This window comes from Papio anubis, chromosome 12 (genome assembly GCF_008728515.1).
Source record: "Papio anubis isolate 15944 chromosome 12, Panubis1.0, whole genome shotgun sequence".
Classification (NCBI taxonomy): Eukaryota; Metazoa; Chordata; class Mammalia; order Primates; family Cercopithecidae; genus Papio; species Papio anubis.
The window spans coordinates 94,368,132-94,389,967 of NC_044987.1; the positions used below are offsets into that span (position 1 = coordinate 94,368,132).

General features: G+C 41.5%; 1 long non-coding RNA gene across 8 annotated transcripts in view; it reads right to left on the reverse strand.

Moving 5' to 3' along the window:
- Positions 1-1,378: 1,378 nt before the first annotated feature.
- LOC116269760 overlaps positions 1,379-21,836 on the reverse strand; it is a 78,998-nt gene continuing 58,540 nt past the window's right edge. For 6 of the 8 annotated variants that reach the window (XR_004177513.1, XR_004177514.1, XR_004177516.1 and 3 more), the window contains 4 exons: positions 11,356-11,532; positions 5,251-5,363; positions 5,009-5,131; positions 1,383-1,495 (listed from right to left, as the gene is read on the reverse strand). This is a non-coding gene — a long non-coding RNA (uncharacterized LOC116269760). Of the gene's footprint in view, positions 1,496-5,008; positions 5,132-5,250; positions 5,364-11,355; positions 11,533-21,836 lie in introns of all 8 variants that reach the window. The other 2 variants (XR_004177511.1, XR_004177515.1) reach the window with 2 other exon arrangements.

The window sequence follows — 21,836 nt, forward strand, 5'->3', positions numbered from 1 at the left end:
ATCCTGGTTCAACCACTTACTAATGATGTGGTTGTAGGTAATATACTTAATCTTTCTGAACCTCAGTTTCTTTAACTTTCAAATAAGGACAATTGCATCTACTTCAATGCATTCAAAGCACATAGGAGACATGCAATAAACGTGAATTCTTATTGTTCTTGTTGTGCTTTCAAGATATTTCTGGGCCAGGAGGCTCATGCCTTTAATCCCAGCACTTTGGGAGGCTAAGGCAGGAGGATCCCTTGAGGTCAGGAGTTCAAGATAAGTGTAGGCAACATAGCAAGACCCTTGTTCTACAAAAAAGAAAAAAAATCACAGGTCTGGTGGCGCAAGCTTGTAGTCCTAGCTACTTGGGAGGCTGAGGCAGGAGGAGTGCTTGAACCCAGGAGTTTGAGGCTGCAGTGAGCTATGATTGTGCCACTGCACTCCAGCCTGGACAAAAGAGCAAGACTATATCTCTTAAAAATAATGAGTAAATTAAAATATTTCTGGAGAGCGGATCTGATAATTTGACATCTATGACTATCATTGTCATTGTCTACAAGATCTAATATGATACTACTGGCATGTTCTTCATTTTCCACATCCATAAAATAGGACTAATGTTGCTGGCTCTTCCTGCCTTACTGGATTATGATATATTAATACATAAGTGAAGTAAAAGATGCCTTGAAAAATATATTTATACTATTGTAGATATGAGATGTTGTCCATTGTCTTAGACCATTTGGGCTGCTATAACAAAACACCATAGATGGGGTGGCTTGTAAGCAACAGAAATTTCTTTCTCACAGTTCTGGAGGCTGGAAAGTCCAAGATCAAGGTGTGGGTAGATTTTTTTGTCTGCTGAAGGTCCACTTCATCATACATGACACCTTCTCACTATGTCCTCACAGGATGGAAGGCACAAGGCAGTCCTCAAAGTGTCTTGCAAGGGCACCAATTTTTTCATAAGGGCTCCACCTTCGTGACCTAATTACCTCCCAAAAGGCCGCACCTCCTAACCATCACCTCCTCTCCTTTCCTTGGTAATTAGCTCCTACCTATCACCTTGGTAATTAGCTTTCAGCATATGAATGTAGGGGCACCCAAACATTCAGACTGGAGTACTCATCTCATACAAAGTAACAGCAGCAATGGCAGTGGTGGTGATCGAGTATCATTGTCCATCCTTTTGGCACTTACGTTGAGTCTGTCACTGTGTGTGAGTGGGATTGAGGTGGCCCTGTTTTATTAGGGGTAGTGGAAGCTGGCTCTCACTGCACTGTCTTTGACAGAACCTAGTGCTGTTGAGAGCATTGCTTTTGACATCCAGTATTTCTATCATGAAGTCTGAAGCACTTCTGTCAGGGGTTGTCAGTCTCTGGGAGGTCGATGCCAGGATCTGGTTTCCAGCTCAAGAACCGTGGGGTCCTAGAACCACGTCAGACTCAAGTGATGGGGAAGACCTTGTTCTCTCTTCTGTCTGTGGTGGGGGACTCCTCTGAGGCTGCTGCTGGTTAGGAAATGGTAAAAAGCTTTCATTCATAGAAAAAGGAAGGAAAACAAAGCACCAATGCTTTTATCAAATTCAGCATTACGCACTTCCTGTTTAAGGAAGAAGGCTCATTTTCCCCTAAGTTGAAAATATTTAGTGAGGAGCAAAACTCTTCAGTTCAGAGCTAGGCACAGATTTGCACAGGCAGTGAAATATGTTGGGACTCTCATTTTTAGATAGGTTATTTTTTATTCCAAGCAAAAGAAACCAACTTTAGCTCATTTAAGAAAAAGAAAATTAAAACACACATACACATATTATACCATACACACATACATATTAGAAGGCTACAGGATAGCTCACAGAATCAAATAAAAAGCTAAAGAATCTGACTGCATATGGGACAGGAAATTAGGAACCTAGGTTGGAGACATTAATAGACTATTCATTAGCTAGGGGTTCCTCATGTCACTTTACTCAGGGATTCTCTTTTCTGGAGATAGTTAATTGGCCTTGCTTGGTGATATGATTTGGTTGTATACCCACCAGAATCTCAACTTGAATTGCATTTCCCAGAATTCCCATGTGCTGTAGGAGGGACCCAGGGGGAGATAATTGAATCATGGGAGCCAGTTTTTCCGTGCTATTCTCATGATAGTGAATAAGTCTCATGAGATCTGATGGTTTTATCAGGGGTTTTCACTTTTGCTTCTTCTTCATTTTCTCTTGCTGCCACCATATAAGGAGTGCCTTTCACCTCCCACCATGATTCTGAGGCCTCACCAGCCACGTGGAACTGAAAGTCCAATTAAACATCTTTTTCTTCCCAGTCTCAGGAGTGTCTTTATTAGCAGCATGAAAACGAATGAATACAGTACATTGGGACCAGTAGAATGGGGTGTTGCTGAAAAGATACCTGAAAGTGTGGAAGCAGCTTTGGAACTGGGTAACAGGCAAAGGTTGGAACACTTTGGAGGGCTCAGAAGACCAGAGGAAAATGGAAAGTTTGGAACCTCCTAGAGAACTTGTTGAATGCCTTTGACAAAACTGCTGATAGTGATATGAACAATAAAGTCCAGGCTGAGGTGGTCTCAGATGAATACGAGGAACTTGTTGGGAACTGGAGCAAAGACGACTCATTGTGTTTTAAAAAAGAGACAGGCAACATTTTGCCCTGCCCTAGAGATTTGTGGAACTTTGAACTTGAAAGAAATTATTTCGGGTATCTGGTAGAAGAAATTTTTAAGCACCAAACCATTCAAAAAGTGACTTGGGTGCTATTAAAAGCATTCCATTTTAAAAGGGAAACAGAGCATAAAAGTTCAGAAAATTTGCAGCCTGATGATGCCGTAGAAAAAATATCCTATTTTTTGAGAAGAAATTCAAGGTGGCTGCAGAAATTTGCATAAGTAGCAAAGAGCCTAATGTTAATCCCCAACACCATGGGGAAATGCCTCCAGGCCATGTCAGAGACCTTCGCTGCAGCCCTTCTCATCACAGGCCTGGAGGTCCAGGAGGAAAAAGTGGTTTCATGGACTGGGCCCAGGTTCTCTGTGCTGTGTGCAGCCTAGGGACTTGGTTCCCTTGTGTCCCAGCTGCTGCAGCCATGGCTAAAAGGGGCAACATAGAGCTTGGGCTGTGGCTTCAGAGAGTGGAAGCCCCAAGCCCTGGCAGCTTACACATAGTGTTGAGCCTGTGGGTGCACAGAAGTCAAGAACTGAGGTTTGGGAACCTCCGCCTAGATTTCAGAAAACGTATGGAAATGTCATCTATGGATGTCATCTAAGATGTATGGAAAAGCCATGTATGGAAATGCTGCCAGGCAAAAGTTTGCTGCAGGGGCGGGGCCCTCATGGAGAGCCTCTGCTAGGGCAGTGTGGAAGGGAAATGTGGGGTAGGACCTCCACACAGAGTCACTACTGGGGCACTGCCTAGTGGAGCTGTAGAAGAGGGACACTGTCCTCCAGACCCCAGAATGGTAGATCCACTGACAGCTTGCACCGTGAGCCTGGAAAAGTCACAGACACTCAGTGCCACTCTGTGAAAGCAGCTGGGAGTGAAGGTGTGCCCTGCAAAGCCACAGGGGCAGAGCTGCCCAAGACCATGGGAACCTACCTTTTGCATCAGTGTGACCTGGATGTGAGACCTGGAGCCAAAGGAGATCATTTTTGAGCTTTAAAATCTGACTGCCCAACTGGATTTTGTATATACATGGTGTCTGTAACTTCTTTGTTTTGGCCAATTTCTCCCACTTGGAACAGCTGTATTTACCCAATACCTGTATCCCTGTTGTATCTAGGAAGTAACTAGCTTGCTTTTGATTTTACAAGCTCATAGGTGGAAGGGACTTGCCTTGTCTCAGATGAGACTTTGGACTATGGACTTTTGGGTTAATGCTGAAATGAGTTAAGACTTTGGGGGACTGCTAGGAAGGCATGATTGGTTTTGAAATGTGAGGACATGAGATTTGGAGGGGCCAAGGGTGGAATGATATGCTTTGGCTGTGTCCCTGCCAAAATCTCAACTTGAATTATATCTCTCAGAATTCCCACGTGTTGTGGGAGGGACCCAGGGGGGAGATAATTGAACCATGGGGGCTCATCTTTTCCGTGCTATTCTCATGATAGTGAATAAGTCTCAGGAGATCTGATGGGTTTATCAGGGGTTTCCACTTTTGCTGCTTCCTCATTTTCTCTTGCTGCTGCCATGTAAGAAGTGCCTTTTACCTCCCACCGTGATTCTCAGGCCTCCCCAGCCATGTGGAACTGTAAGTCTAATTACGCCTCTTTTTCTTCCCAGTCTTTGGTATGTTTTTATCAGCAGCATGAAAATGAATTAATACACTTGGTAACATGCCAATTACTTGAACAAGGGAAGGTAAGGTACCTTGCTTTAAAAGTGAATGCCAAAGAGAATAGCAGCTCCTCAATGAAATAATGAAGCTGTGTTAGCTGATAGGAGAACAGGTTGCTGAGGAGGCCATAGGAACAGATGTCTGCCGAAGTGTCTCTGTTTCTTGTCATCAGCCTCATTGCTGTAATAGCTCTCCAAGGCTGCCAGAGTTTACATTTATTTAAATGGAGTCAACAAGTTTCTGTTTCATAGCATCTCTGGTAAAATTAAACTATGTAAAAAGGGGGGATTACAGTTTTCTCATCAAAAGTAAGATCTTTGCCTTGTCTTTCTGGCCCATCTGGAGAGAAGGAGCTTGGACCATCCTGAAGAGCTTTGGTTGCCTCACCTTTCTTTCTCTTTAAAAGCTCCCTTCTGGGGATTCTAGGGGTTTGGGCCCCAAGATCTCTAGTTAGCAAGCTTAGTGCTTCCTTAGGCAGTAAACTAAAAATAAGTGTCCTCAGCACCGTTCATGTTGGCCATGACAGTTGGGCCATCATTTTACCACAAAGATACTTGTCATTTGGGGGTTTGGAAAAGGGAAACACTTAAGTGCTAGTTTATCAGCCAAAAGAAGCTGCAACAAAAAAACACAACACTCATCCCACCCACAGACTTCTGGTCTGAGTATCAACTTACAGGAGAAAGTTTAGCCTGTTATAATTTAAAGGCACAGAGGCGTTTCTTTATTTACACATTTGCTGGGGGAAGGATGGATGATGCGAGTCCACAGCAGCTGCCTTTTAGAAGTTCCCAAGGAGACTTTAAAAGAGAACAGAAGTGTATTTTAAAAGGTGTTGGAACATTTGCAAAATACAGAGGATCAAAGAAGGAAAGCTTGCAGTGATGTATAGTATTAATATTTTGGTGTACTTCCAAACCTGAGTTTAGATCAAGAGGAAGAACTTAGGGGTCGACAGCACTGTGCCATGGATCGAGAGGTTCCCGTCTTGTTGCCAGGCTGGCCCTCCTGTATCACATTCGGAAATGATGCCTGAATGAAAGTAAATGTGCAGTCAGTGCAGCTACTGTAAAGATATGTTTTAATGACTTTCATTCATAGAATTCCTTCATTCGTTTAATATTACAACATCAAGGTTTTCCCCATGTTTTAAAATTTCTTTGTCCCTATTACTTTAATAGCTTTATAATATTTCATCAAATGGCTGTTCTATAGCTAATTGAACTAGGACCCCAGCATTGGACAGGGAATATTATAAATAATACTATGATGGGCATCTTTGTGCATAAATCAGAGCATTGTTTGTCAAAGAAGAGTCCAGCCTCAAGCCCTGTTGGGTGAGAGGCCATGGTGCTATCACTTTTAACTCTGTTAAAAGGCAGCTCTTCATTAGACAAAGTTTAATGATCTAGGTCATGGGTTATTCTAACCCAATTTATCTTCACCCTGTTTCTTTTTTTCATGTCTTCAGAAGTCATTTCCTATTTTGTCAGCAAGGAGAATAGAAATTAAAAAGATAAACTTTATTTTAGATATTTGTTGCTAAGTCAGAAAAAAACCTGATGAAGATCTGCAAGAACTGGGGCAAAACCTGTTTAGGAAAATCAATCAGACAGGTCTCAACACTGCTTTAAAAAATATGGTGTAAGTGTTCTTGCATTTTTTAAAATGTATTTTACACTACTATTGTAAAACATGCCTCCATTATGCATGTAGTACTTGTGTATTTGACAATCATAGCCATAACATTTATTTTTAAGGCAGGAAGGAGGATTTATAAGACTACATTGTTTCTCCTTTAAAAATATCTAAGCTGCCTCTCTTAGAAGCCCCTGTGGCCCAGATATTGATGTGATTTCTCTTCCCTACTCCATTTATCTAATCATCTAGGCATGTATTTTTAGAATATTCACTATAACAACGGTCAAAACAAAAACAAAATCTGACATTAATTGAGTACTTACTGTATGCCAGGTGCTAGTCTAAGACTTTGAAGGGGTGGATTTGATACACTGAATCTTAATAGAGGGAGGACATCTACTTCAGGTTCAGTGGACCTTTTTGAAGAGGTGACAGCCACGGGAAGAGGGTCAGGGGATGACTCTGGCATGGGTGAAGGGTCTAAAGTGCAGAAGCGTGTGACCCATTCTGTTGTGGCTGGGAATTAGTGACAGCATGGGAAAGTGACATCAAATCCAGCTGGAAAACTCTTAAATAACAAAGGGACAAGATCCAATACACATCCTAAGAAAAGCATACACATCTCTATGAAGATAAATTGTGGGGTGGATGAGGTGTGCAGTGGAAGGTACTGTTGATGTAGTGTGGGCAATGGATGATGAGGCCTGGACTCAGGTCTGCTGGGGGTTGGGGTGCACAGAAATAGATATGTCATAATGTACTTTGGAGATAGAATTGACATAACTTGATGGTAAACTGCAGAAACAGAAAATAGAGTAAGGGAGAGGGAACGGCCAAGTCTTGAGTTTTTTATTTGGGCCCCTAGGCTAGTGGTAGAGCCATGGTCTAAAATGAAAAAATCTGGGGGAGTAACTGATTCACTGGCGAGGAAATGGAAGATTCTATTCTTACCTTGTTATTTGCCAAAACTGGCATTCTGACTAAAAATAAAGAACACAAAACTAGAAGCTCTAACCTTTCTATAATCAAGTTTGTGTTGTAAAAAGAGACCAGGTGTTGGGTTCAGGCAGACCTGGGACTGCCATTTCAAGTTGTGTGACTTACGTTAATTACCTAGCCATTCACCACTTGATCCTTCAATTTCCTAATTTATTTAAGAGAGAGTTAATACTACCTGCTCTACATGGATGATGATATAGCACAAGTACACCTCCTAGCGCAATCTCTGGCACATAGTAATTCCGTTTCCTAAATGTTAGTTGCATTTCTTTGAAATAACCTGCACAAGATAGAGCCGCTGTATGCACTAAATTCTTCCATGTGGGTGACCTGGGCATCCCTCAACCTGGGTGATAGGATATGATATGTATGAAGGGCACCTGAAAGGCAGGGGTGGCCCCAGATAGACCTGTCACTTGCCATCTGAAGTCCCAAATGTTTCACTCTTTCAGCTGAAGGCTTTTTGCCTTTCCAAAATACCAAAGGTCATGAGAAAGAGAATAGTTTAAAGCAGGAGTCCCAAACCCCTGGATGACTGACGGAAGCTTCGTCTGTATTTACAGCCATTCCCCATTGCTCACATTACCACCTGAGCTCTACCTCCTGTCAGATCAGCGGTGGCACTAGATTCTCATAGCAATGCCAACCCTATTTTGACCTGTGTGTGCGAGAGATCTAGGTTGCATGCTCCTTATGAGAACCTAATACCTGATAATCTGTCACTGTCTCCCAACACCCCCAGATGGGACTGTCTAGTTGCAGATAAACAAGCTCAGGGCTCCCACTGATTCTACATTATGGTGAGTTGTATAATTATTTAATTATATATTATAATGAAACAATAATAAAAATAAAGTACACAGTAAATGTAATGTGCTTGAATCATCCTCAAACCATCCCTGCCCCTGGTCCATGGAAAAATTGTCTTCCACAAAACAAGTCTTTAGTGCTAAAAGGGTTGGGAACTGCTGTTTTAAAGCATATTTGTCAGTCATAGAAAGTCATCATACTGTAGTGATTAAGAGCATGGATTCTGGAGTGATTGCCTGGGTTTTGAATCTCATCTTTGCCACTTATGAGCAAGATCCCTGAATTCTCTGTACCTAAGTTCCCTCATCAATGAAATTGGGAAATTAATAATTTCTACCTCATAGGATTGTTAAGAGTTTTAATGAAGCTCATATTTATAAAACCATAAAACAATGCCTGGAAAATAGTAATCACTATATAAGTATATGTTAAATAAAATAGTAATCATTAAGGTGTTGGAAAACAGATTACTTTGAGAAGAGGAGAGAAGGGCAAGGCTGAGGAAGAGAGGGAGGGCTCGGGAGTAGCTAGACACCCAGAGAAAGTAGAAACAAGGCTAAGACACTGTGAGCCACCATGAAAGGAGCTGAAGACAGACTTTTCTGCCTCTCTATTTTGTCTTCTGAAGCTCCTGAAAAAAGAAAATTCCAAGATGACCGCAGTTTCAAACATTAAAGCTAAGTTTTTCCCTCTTAGAAGCAGCCTTTAATCCAGGTTGGGCTCAGGCAAGGTAACATACATTCAAACGTGCATTTCTGCTGTTGCCACTTCCATCTGCAAAGTCCCTCTACCTGGAGTTTATAAAAAACGTGGTCAAGGTGTGATATGGTCTGGCTGTATCCCCACCTGAATCTCATCTTGAATTGTAGTTCCCATAATCCCCCTTCATGGAAGGGACCTGGTGGGAGATAATGGAATCATGGGGGTGGTTGCCTCCATGCTGTTCTTGTGATAATGAATGAGTTCATGAGGTGCTTCATAAGGGGCTTCCCCACCCAGCTTCACTCCGTACTTCTTCTTGATGCTTCCATGTGAAGAAGGACATGTTTCCTCTTCCTTCCACCATGAGTATAAGTTTCCTGAGGCCTCCCCAACCCTGCAGAGCTGTGAGTCAATTAAAATTGTTTCTTTTATAAATTACCCTGTCTTGGGCATTTCTTCATAGCAGCATGAGAGTGGACTAATACAAGGTGTCTCCTCCCTGCCTGATTTGGCCTAAGTGTGTGGTATCCTATGGCTTATCAAGGTCTCAGCCTGAGTCCTGCCACATACTTTCCTTAAAAACCTCAAAGGATGGTTCATCTTTTCTGACATTATTTACAGTTAACTAGGAAGTTCAGAAAGTGTATGAGTTTCCTTTCTTGTTGTCCTAAAGGAAATTGATGGACTTGGCTTGGTGGACTGTTTTATCTAGATGGTGGTTGGCTTTTATCGTTAATGTAATCCCCCATCTGAGCCAAACTAGGGATGGAACATCAGTCTTTTTAAAAATTGGGGGAAAAGAAAGGCTGTTAAGGAATCCCCAAACTCACCTGGAACTCTGGCAGGATCTAAATAACACTTCTCAATTTTTCCAAATGTGGTGAACATGTGTAGAAGCTGGATCACTTATATATTGCTGGTGGGACTGTAAAATGGTACAGCCACCCTATAAATCAATATGCAGTTTCTTAAATAAATATACAACCCAACAATGGTTGGGTCGTCTTTAATCATTTATCCCAGAAAAATAAAAACTTATATTTACACAAAGCCTGTGCTTGAATATGTATAGCAACTTTATTCAAAATAGCCAAGACCTGGAAATGACTTATATGTCCTTCAATGGGCAAATGCTTAAACAAGCTGCGACACATTCATACCATGGAATGCTACTCATCAGTAAGAAGGAATGAATTACCGATGCGTGCAAACACCTGCGTGAATCTCCAGAGAACTGTGCTGAGTGAAAAAGGCCAATCTCAAACGATCACATAAGGCTTTTGAAATAAGAAAATAGTAGAACTGAAGAACAGGTTAGGACTTGCCAGGGGTTAAGGAGGTGGTGTCAGGAGGGAGGTGAGGGTGGCTGTTAAAAGAAAGCATGAAGAACCCTTACAGTGAAGGAATGCACTGTATTTTATTGTATCAATGTCAACATCCTGGTTGTGATATTACATCTTTTTTTTTTTTTTTTTTTTTTTTTTTTACCAGATGTACCACTAGGGGAAACTGGAGAAGGGTACAAGGAATCCCTGTATGATTTCTTAAATTAAATGCGAATCTATAATTATCTCAATTTTAAAAGTCTAATTTTAAAAATTGGGGACAGGAGAAAGGCTGTTAACTTATCCCTAAGCTCACCTTGAATGCTAGCAGGACCTAAATAATACCCTTCAATTTGCCCATATTCCCTGTTCCCAAAGACTTTTTAGTTGTAGAACAACCTAACCAGATAAAAATTCAGGCAAACATATGTATTCCTTGCCACACAGTTAATCCCTTAGTTCACCTGCAGTTCATCCTATCACTCATTCATTCAGCAAACACTTATGGAGGCCCTCCTATGTACCTAGGACTATACTAGGTGCTGTGGATACAGGGAGACAGATAATAGACCCTCTGTACCTAAATGGAGCTTACATTATAGTGGAAGAGAGAGACAATACATTACACATACATAAAAAGATAACTTCAGAGAGTGGTAAGTACTAAGAATGAAATAAAACAGGGTAACACAGAGTGTCATGGGAGGGAAGGCTTTTTCAATAGTGGAGTCAGGGAAAGCCTTTCTTAGTGATTTGATTTCAGGGCTACATGATGGGACAGAGCACCAGAGCTAAAGAGAACATTCCTGTATTCCTTTTAAAACGTCACTCTTGGCCCCGAGTGGTAGCTCATGCCTGTAATCCCAGCACTTTGGGAGGCCAAGGTGGGTGGATCTCTTGAGCCCAGGAGTTTGAGACCAGCCTGGGCAACATGGCAATACCCTGTCTCTACTAAAAATCCAAAAGTTAGCCAGTTGTGGTGGCACATGCCTATAGTCCCAGCTGCTTAGGAGGCTGAGGTGGGAGGATCACTTGAACCTGGGAGGTTGAGACTATAGTGAGCTGTGAATGCGTCAGTATACTCCAGCCTGGGTGACAGAGGGAGACCCTGTCTTAAAAAAATAAAAATAAAAGGTCACTCTTTTTATGTGACAAATACGTAGAAAGGAAATAAGAAGGTAATGAGGGGACTGGCTCACAGGCTATTTCAGGGGCTTCCTCCTGAGTTGATAGTTCCATTGACCCAGGTTCAGCAATGGAGAAAAGGGTGTCAATTTCTGAGATGAGAAACACTATAAGGGAGGAGGGAATCAGTTCAGCTGGGAGACGGAAGTTGAGTTCTGTTTAGTCATGTTCAGTTTGAAATGTCTAATAGACATCTGCATTGAGCCACAAGCATTATATAGCCTTATTCTTTCTCTCTCTCCTGGCCAGGCCTCTATCAGCTCTGGGTCACTTTTTCACTTTCAGACTTGAATAGAACATCACAGACAAGGTGGCTTCATGCATAGTAAAGGAATAAGTATTATGATAATGATTATGCATACGGGAAGTATAGAGTTAGCTCTTCAAGGGTAAATCCCAAAGGACAATGGGATCCAAAAGGGAGCCATCCAGCTACATTCTTCATTCCCTTCTCAACATCTTCCAGTAACTCTTCTGAAGAAGTCCCACATGCTGACTGAACACAACTTCCGAGTGACCTGCTGGGTCTCTTTGCAGCTCTGTGAAGAGGTGGACAAAATGGTAATGTGGCTCACCACATCATATCATTCATCATATCACAATACATATATTATGTACTTTCCCTGACCTCCCTTCCCTTTTGCTCCTACATGCAATACCTTGAACTTGCACCTCTCAATTAAACTGTTGGCACCTTAATTCTTGCTTCAGGCTTTGTTTTATAGAAAACCCAATTATGACAACATCCAAACAAAGATATCAAGTAAGAAGTTCAAAGCTGGGGGGCGGAGCAAGATGGCCGAATAGGAGCAGCTCCAGTCTTCAACTCCCAGCGCCAGCGACACAGAAGACCGGTGATTTCGGCATTTTCAACTGAGGTACTGGGTTCATCTCACTGGGGAGTGCCGGACAATTGGTGCTGGTCAGCTGCTGCAGCCCGACCAGCGAGAGCTGAAGCAGGGCGAGGCATTGCCTCACCTGAGAAGCACAAGGGGGAAGGGAATCCCTTTTCCTAGCCAGGGGAACTGAGACACACAACACCTGGAGAATCGGGTAACTCCCACCCCAATACTGCGCTTTGAGCAAACAGGCACACCAGGAGCTCATATCCCACACCTGGCCGGGAGGGTCCCACACCCACGGAGCCTCCCTCATTGCTATCACAGCAGTCTGTGATCTACCGGCAAGGCAGCAGCGAGGCTGGGGGAGGGGCGCCCGCCATTGCTGAGGCTTAAGTAGGTAAACAAAGCTGCTGGGAAGCTCCAACTGGGTGGAGCTCACAGCAGCTCAAGGAAACCTGCCTGTCTCTGTAGACTCCACCTCTGGGGGCAGGGCACAGAAAACAATAACAAAGCAGCAGACACCTCTGCAGACGCAAACGACTCTGTCTGACAGCTTTGAAGAGAGCAGTGGATCTCCCAACACGGAGGTTGAGATCTGAGAAGGGACAGACTCCCTGCTCAAGCGGGTCCCTGACCCCTGAGTAGCCTAACTGGGAGACATCCCCCACTAGGGGCAGTCTGACACCCCACACCTCACAGGGTGGAGTACACCCCTGAGAGGAAGCTTCCAAAGCAAGAATCAGACAGGTACACTTGCTGTTCAGAAATATTCTATCTTCTGCAGCCTCTGCTGCTGATACCCAGGCAAACAGGGTCTGGAGTGGACCTCAAGCAATCTCCAACAGACCTACAGCTGAGGGTCCTGACTGTTAGAAGGAAAACTATCAAACAGGAAGGACACCTACACCAAAACCCCATCAGTACATCACCATCATCAAAGACCAGAGGCAGATAAAACCACAAAGATGGGGAAAAAGCAGGGCAGAAAAGCTGGAAATTCAAAAAACAAGAGCGCATCTCCCCCAGCAAAGGAGCGCAGCTCATCGCCAGCAACGGATCAAAGCTGGACGGAGAATGACTTTGACGAGATGAGAGAAGAAGGCTTCAGTCCATCAAATTTCTCAGAGCTAAAGGAGGAATTACGTACCCAGCGCAAAGAAACTAAAAATCTTGAAAAAAAAGTGGAAGAATTGTTGGCTAGAGTAATTAATGCAGAGAAGGTCCTAAACGAAATGAAAGAGATGAAAACCATGACACGAGAAATACGTGACAAATGCACAAGCTTCAGTAACTGACTCGATCAACTGGAAGAAAGAGTATCAGCGATTGAGGATCAAATGAATGAAATGAAGCGAGAAGAGAAACCAAAAGAAAAAAGAAGAAAAAGAAATGAACAAAGCCTGCAAGAAGTATGGGATTATGTAAAAAGACCAAATCTACGTCTGATTGGGGTGCCTGAAAGTGAGGGGGAAAATGGAACCAAGTTGGAAAACACTCTTCAGGATATCATCCAGGAGAACTTCCCCAACCTAGTAGGGCAGGCCAACATTCAAATCCAGGAAATACAGAGAACGCCACAAAGATACTCCTCGAGAAGAGCAACTCCAAGACACATAATTGCCAGATTCACCAAAGTTGAAATGAAGGAAAAAATCTTAAGGGCAGCCAGAGAGAAAGGTCGGGTTACCCACAAAGGGAAGCCCATCAGACTCACAGCAGATCTCTCGGCAGAAACTCTACAAGCCAGAAGAGAGTGGGGGCCAATATTCAACATTCTTAAAGAAAAGAATTTTAAACCCAGAATTTCATATCCAGCCAAACTAAGTTTCATAAATGAAGGAGAAATAAAATCCTTTACAGATAAGCAAATGCTTAGAGATTTTGTCACCACTAGGCCTGCCTTACAAGAGACCCTGAAGGAAGTACTAAACATGGAAAGGAACAACCGGTACCAGCCATCTCAAAAACATGCCAAAATGTAAAGACCATCGAGGCTAGGAAGAAACTGCATCAACTAATGAGCAAAATAACCAGTTAATATCATAATGGCAGGATCAAGTTCACACATAACAATCTTAACCTTAAATGTAAATGGACTAAATGCTCCAATTAAGAGACACAGACTGGCAAACTGGATAAAGAGTCAAGACCCATCAGTCTGCTGTATTCAGGAGACCCATCTCACACGCAGAGACATACATAGGCTCAAAATAAAGGGATGGAGGAAGATTTACCAAGCAAATGGAGAACAAAAAAAAGCGGGGGTTGCAATACTAGTCTCTGATAAAACAGACTTTAAACCATCAAAGATCAAAAGAGACAAAGAAGGCCATTACATAATGGTAAAGGGATCAATTCAACAGGAAGAGCTAACTATCCTAAATATATATGCACCCAATACAGGAGCACCCAGATTCATAAAGCAAGTCCTTAGAGACTTACAAAGAGACTTAGACTCCCATACAATAATAATGGGAGACTTCAACACTCCACTGTCAACATTAGACAGATCAACGAGACAGAAAGTTAACAAGGATGTCCAGGAATTGAACTCATCTCTGCAGCAAGCAGACCTAATAGACATCTATAGAACTCTCCACCCCAAATCAACAGAATATACATTCTTCTCAGCACCACATCGTACTTACTCCAAAATTGACCATATAATTGGAAGTAAAGCACTCCTCAGCAAATGTACAAGAACAGAAATTATAACAAACTGTCTCTCAGACCACAGTGCAATCAAACTAGAACTCAGGACTAAGAAACTCAATCAAAACCGCTCAACTACATGGAAACTGAACAACCTGCTCCTGAATGACTACTGGGTACATAACGAAATGAAGGCAGAAATAAAGATGTTCTTTGAAACCAATGAGAACAAAGATACAACATACCAGAATCTCTGGGACACATTTAAAGCAGTGTGTAGAGGGAAATTTATAGCACTAAATGCCCACAAGAGAAAGCAGGAAAGATCTAAAATTGACACTCTAACATCGCAATTAAAAGAACTAGAGAAGCAAGAGCAAACACATTCGAAAGCTAGCAGAAGGCAAGAAATAACTAAGATCAGAGCAGAACTGAAGGAGATAGAGACACAAAGAACCCTCCAAAAAATCAATGAATCCAGGAGTTGGTTTTTTGAAAAGATCAACAAAATTGACAGACCACTAGCAAGACTAATAAAGAAGAAAAGAGAGAAGAATCAAATCGACGCAATTAAAAATGATAAAGGGGATATCACCACCGACCCCACAGAAATACAAACTACCATCAGAGAATACTATAAACACCTCTACGCAAATAAACTGGAAAACCTAGAAGAAATGGATAATTTCCTGGACACTTACACTCTTCCAAGACTAAACCAGGAAGAAGTTGAATCCCTGAATAGACCAATAGCAGGCTCTGAAATTGAGGCAACAATTAATAGCCTACCAACCAAAAAAAGTCCAGGACCAGATGGATTCACAGCTGAATTCTACCAGAGGTACAAGGAGGAGCTGGTACCATTCCTTCTGAAACTATTCCAATCAATAGAAAAAGAGGGAATCCTCCCTAACTCATTTTATGAGGCCAACATCATCCTGATACCAAAGCCTGGCAGAGATACAACAAAAAAAGAGAATTTTAGACCAATATCCCTGATGAACATCGATGCAAAAATCCTCAATAAAATACTGGCAAACCGGATTCAGCAACACATCAAAAAGCTTATCCACCATGATCAAGTGGGCTTCATCCCTGGGATGCAAGGCTGGTTCAACATTCGCAAATCAATAAACATAATCCAGCATATAAACAGAACCAAAGACAAGTACCACATGATTATCTCAATAGATGCAGAAAAGGCCTTTGACAAAATTCAACAGCCCTTCATGCTAAAAACGCTCAATAAATTCGGTATTGATGGAACGTACCTCAAAATAATAAGAGCTATTTATGACAAACCCACAGCCAATATCATACTGAATGGGCAAAAACTGGAAAAATTCCCTTTGAAAACTGGCACAAGACAGGGATGCCCTCTCTCACCACTCCTATTCAACATAGTGTTGGAAGTTCTGGCTAGGGCAATTAGGCAAGAGAAAGAAATCAGGGGTATTCAGTTAGGAAAAGAAGAAGTCAAATTGTCCCTGTTTGCAGATGACATGATTGTATATTTAGAAAACCCCATTGTCTCGGCCCAAAATCTCCTTAAGCTGATAAGAAACTTCAGCAAAGTCTCAGGATACAAAATTAATGTGCAAAAATCACAAGCATTCTTATACACCAATAACAGACAAACACAGAGCCAAATCATGAATGAACTTCCATTCACAATTGCTTCAAAGAGAATCAAATACCTAGGAATCCAACTTACAAGGGATGTAAAGGACCTCTTCAAGGAGAACTACATATCAAATGTTAATAAGGATGTAGGAGAGCTGGGATTCTCATATATGGAACTCTCAGATATGGCTGGAGGGAGTGTAAAGTAGTGCAAACACTTCGGAAAACAGTTCAGCTGTGTCTTAGAAAGCTAAACACATATCTAACATATGACCCATTTATCTTAGGTAAATACCTAAGAATAGAATGACTATTCTATTCTTAGGTATTTACCTAAGATAAATGAAAGCATACAACCATATAAACATTTATGAATGTTCATAGCAGTTTTATTTCTAATAGCCCCAAACTGGAAACAACCCAAAAGGCCATCAACAGATGAATGCACAAACTGTATTTAAACAGTTATCAAACACATTGGAATATTACTCATCAATAAAAAGGAATGAATGATTGATGCACACGTTAATATGGAGGAATTTGGAAAAAGAAGCCAGACAAGAAAGAGTGCATAGTATGGGATTCCAGTTACATAAAATTCTAGAAAATGTAAACTAATCTATAGTGACAGCAGATCAGTGGTTACATGGGGATAGGGGTAGGGAACGGATGGGAAGGCATGAGAGGGAGGGATTACCAAGGGGAATAAGAAAACTTTTCAGGTATATGGATATGTTCATTATCTTGAAGGTAGTGATTGTTTCACTGGTTTATACTTATGTCAGAATTTATCAGATTGTATGCTCTAAATATGTGCAGCCAATTGTATAATGATTATCCCAAATACACCTGTTAAAAAGTGTATTAATAAAATTTTGACCATTGATCACAATTATTACATAGCCATTTACCTCAATTCACCAGTATATGTGGACCACTGGTGTAACGCAAATAGCTGTAATCAAACCACAAAATGGTAGTAATGTAAATATCTGATGGTTTTAGATTTTTTCCAGAGTCATCATAATTAAATTATAATAGTTGACTGGTTTGAAGGATTTCAGATAACTCAAAGCAGATTCTTCCTAGGAAGGTATAGAGAATTTCAACTGAGAGATATAATGGCTATTGAAAATCTGTTATAATGTAAGAAAATAATTTAAAAACACATTTTTTAAAATGAGGGAAGGACATCTCCAAAATTAAAAAATGAGCTCTCTGTATTTAAAATAGGATTTGGCTTACAAAACCTTCAATTGAACTTAACTTTTGTGAGAAATATTTATCCCATAAAAGGATATGTAGTCAAAGTGGTCACACTGACCCGGAACAGTAGCCAGAGTCAATCAACATTATTTTTATAGGTTTTTGTGGACTTGGTTTCAAAATTGTTGTTTTTTCCTAATTTAAAATTTTATTTTTGAAATTCATTCATTAGGTTCCAAAGTCCTGCCCTTGTGAATAAATGGATGTATTCATACACATATTTAGTTGTTTATAAAATCTGCTTTGCATGTTCACACCATAGCAAGGTCATTCTAAGGTCATAGAATTACTTTTAAGAACAACATTAATACAATTCATAATGTTGATTTTTCTTCATGCTAAAGCACTTTACATGTATCCCTGTAGCCATTTACTAGCTACCTTTGCCTGGTTACTGCAAGGTATTTTTAATCATTTGAGAGAGAAGGGTTTTTCTTTAAATCCATAGCTATTATAAGGCAAACCATTCTCAGCACTGGTGGGTAGTTTTGTGGACTTATTATGCAAAGGAAATCACATCAGCAGTGATGAGCAGTTGAAGATTTCTCAGGTAGAATTCCAATCTGAGACAGAGTTAGTCCAAAGCATTGGCAACTAAGTCTCAAAGTAAGGTAGCATTTGTGGAAATAAAGGGGGTAGTGGATCCTAGATATAGTGTGGAAACAAGTAGAAGTTGGCTTATTGAGTGTGCTCATCATCAAGTCATGCAGGGACCTCAGAAGGTGGTAGAGGAGAAGAGAAGAAAGCTGGGAATTATTCAAGCCCAAGATGAGGGTGGCAAGACTGTAAAATAGGACTGGTCTCTGATGGAGGCATGGAGAGGCCATCAGCATCACATTAAGTAAACAATATGAACCTCATTGAGCTAATAGGCCAACATCTATATCTAAGTGGAACCTTTTTGGCAAGAGAAGCAAGATCCCAGGATCTTCTAGAACAGAGGTTAACAAACTATGGCCTTTGGGCCAAATATAGCCTGTGACCTATCACAGCCTTATTTATAAATAAAGCTGTACAGAAACACATGTCTGTTCACATGTTACAATGGCAGAATTGAGGAGTTGTGACAGATACTGCAGAGTTTGCAAAGCCAAAAATATACTCTATCTAGCCCTTTGCAGAAAATGTTTGGCAACCTCTGTTCTAGAAGATGGTGAGACTTGGAGTCAGTATTGTGTTTCCAAGTGATATGTTTGTCATGGACTGAGGGAAACCATTGAACAGAGGGAAATGGCAAGGTTTAGGCAGGATGTCAAGACCATATCTGAATAGTCTAGAGTCCAGGACCCTAGGTATAAGCAGAAACCAAAGCAAAAGATCACTCTGATTGCCTGGACACACATGGAGAGGATTACAGCAAGAATAAGGCTCATTAGGCTTGTGAAATCTAAGTTCACCTTATAACAGATATAGACAATTCCAAAGCAAGGACAGCAAGTCCAGTTTCAATGACTGGCTGATGAGTTTCAGTCAATGGTCAGTTTGAAATGCTCAATGCTGAGTGGAGCTGGGAAGGCAGAGGCTGCCCCGAGAGTAAGGAACTATCAAGTCTGAATATCCTGGATCTTTCTGCTAGACAATAGGAGGATGGCGCTATCCTCTCTACTTCCTATTCAATATGGTAGCTCATCGCACTCACCAACAAAAGGAATGCAATGGAAATTAAAATATCTCCCAGATATGGCTGTCCGATTTAGCAAATAAAAATAGAGAACACCGAGTTAAATTCGAAGTTCAGATAAACAAAGAAAAAAATTTAATGTAAGTATGTCTGAAATATTGCATTGGACATTATTATACTAAAATTATTCATTATTTGAAATTCAAATTTCACTGAGAGTCCTGCATTTTGTCTGGCAACACAATTCTCTGGAAACTGGCCGCCTTTGTGATAAATTATGATTAACAAAACACTGTTTTAACTTCTGGGGCAGTAAGAAATTTCTAGACCTCTGGTCCTTTTTGTTTCTCCCTCTGTCTACATACTTCCTTTCCCACCTCCTTTTATCTCCTCTCTATCATTTCCATTTCAAGGCTTGTCCAGAAGGGAGAACCAGTCACATCTCTCAATACTTCCAAGAATTATAATGTAGCTTTAACTCTCATTGATTGAACCAGAGAAAGGCTGGAAACAGAGAAAGAAGAAGTCAAGCTTCTTAAAGTGACTCACAGGAAGGAAACCTGGTGGACGGACAGTTTGACGATTGGTTTCTGACTCACTGGAGGTTTCTTTGCTAGAGATATGCATCGTTAATTTGGTATCAACAAACCATTGACATTTCCCGGGCAGTACACAGAATGCTGTCTTGGTAAAAACAGGTTTAGATTAACTGCTGGGCACTTTCTGGTTCCAAACATTAAATTAAAATGGAGATTTTTGGGTTTCACAGAAATCTCTGAGATGAAAAGCAGAAGACTCTGTGAGGACCGTGCTCATGGTTTGCAGGCATCATCCCAGCACTATATTCTTTGAAAATGTTCTTGGGAAAGGTTCAAGAGAAGTCAAATCTGTGTAACTTGCTGTATGCTGTGGTCACAGTGGATAAACCTCACCTGCAGTGAAGAGGATGTGGGCTAAGATGATGCTCAGTAATGACTTTAAAAGCTTGGGCAATATGTAAAGAACACTTATAAAATATTAAACTGATGGGATTTTCATTATTCCTCCCTACCAATCATTCTCTAGTGACCTTTCCACCACTGTGACAGTATTGGAGGCACCCATGTGGATCTCCCTCTGAGAAAGAACTTGCTGTTCAGCTATAAGGAGTGCAGTTAGTTTATAGCCTCCAGCTGTTAACACCTTAGCATTGTCTCATCTTTCAAGCTAAGGCCATCCTCTTCTTGGGCAGCCCCCAGAGAAGGGCTGAGCACAAAGGGGTTGCTAGGGCTTGTCCATTTCTTTCAACATGGGGCTCCTCAAATGAGCAATATTTGTTTTCAAAATCCCCATGAAGCAAGCCAAAACTTTGTCAGATCTGTACTGTGCTCTGACGCTCTTGCAGTCCAATCCTGTTTCCTCCTCATTTTGTCTTCATTTCCCAATGCGATGGATTCAATGATTGTGTCCCTTTAAATTCATATGTGGAAATCATAACCGCCAAGGTGATGGTATAAGCAGGTGGGGCCTTTGGGTGATAATTAGGTCATAAGTGTACAGCCCTTATGAATGGGGATCAGTGCCTTTATAAAAAAGAACCCCAGAAAGCTCTCTCACTCTTTCCACCATGGGAAGATACAATGAGAAGTTGGAATCTGCAACCCAGAAGAGGGCCCTCTCCATAACCCAACCATGCTGGCACCCTGATCTTGGACTTCCAGCCGCCAGAACTATGAAAAATAAACTTCTTTTGTTTCAGCCACCCAGTCTGTGATACTTTGTTATAGCAGCCAGAAATAAGACACCCAAGAAACCTCTTGCTTTCCTAATTCTGCCTTCCTAGCCACTTTACTGAGAGCACATCTGACACACTATCATGGCCCCAAGGAAGCAGGCAGAACGGGTGCCATTTTAACAAAAGAAAATATTTTTGATGGGGAAAGTTCTTACCAGAAAGGAAGGGGACAAAAGGGTAAGTTCAGTCCTTCCTGCCCAAGAGAGACTGTGAATAAGAAAGAAATAGAGGCAGAGTATGATCTTCAAATATTAGGGTCTTGCTTCCAGTCTTTCCTGGGGTCAAGTCTTGTTGGGGGCAGGCTATAGAAGCATTTAGAAAGGTAGTAGGAACCTAAGAACATTGGGCGAGTGACATACTTTCCCACACATGGCCTGGAGAAGGCTGAAAGCACCTAGGAGAAGCCCCGTATTTGTCCTGGTGCCATGTCTAACATGGCTTGAATGAGATAGTGCACCATTAGCAGACAGAGGAACCTTCATAGAAAGCAATGTGCTGTTTCCCTATGTTTCTACAGGCTCTGGTAAAGGTCAGGGAAATTCAAGGGGGGATTGCTAAAAATGTAGAGGCCTGAGGTTGGGAAGTAGAAGCCACTGAGATCAAGGACTTTGATTTCTAGGGGCAATGACATTATCAGTGTTCCACAGCTATGAATGCCATTGCATGCCAGTGGAGGGCTTAAACCAGGATCACGTCAGGGGAACTAGCATAGGACCTAAACCAACCCAGAGATCACCATACTGATTTCCACATGTACAGTCACATGGTAATGCCACTCCTATCAACCATAGACGCAGATGCTAACGTTGGGGAACTTAAGGATGATGGAAGAGACCAAGATACCCTGATTGTGTAAGTCCAGTCTTTTCCTCTTTACGCCACAGGGTTAAGGGTGCACAGGGAAGATTTGATCAGTTACAGAAAACAAAAAAGTTGCACAGCTTATTTTTGCACAGCTGACAGTGTGTGAATCAATTAGTGACCACACTGCATTTGAATAAAACAGCTTACATTTTGAATTTTAGTCCAAGCTATAGAGTTAAGGAGGCTCAAACTTAGGGTATC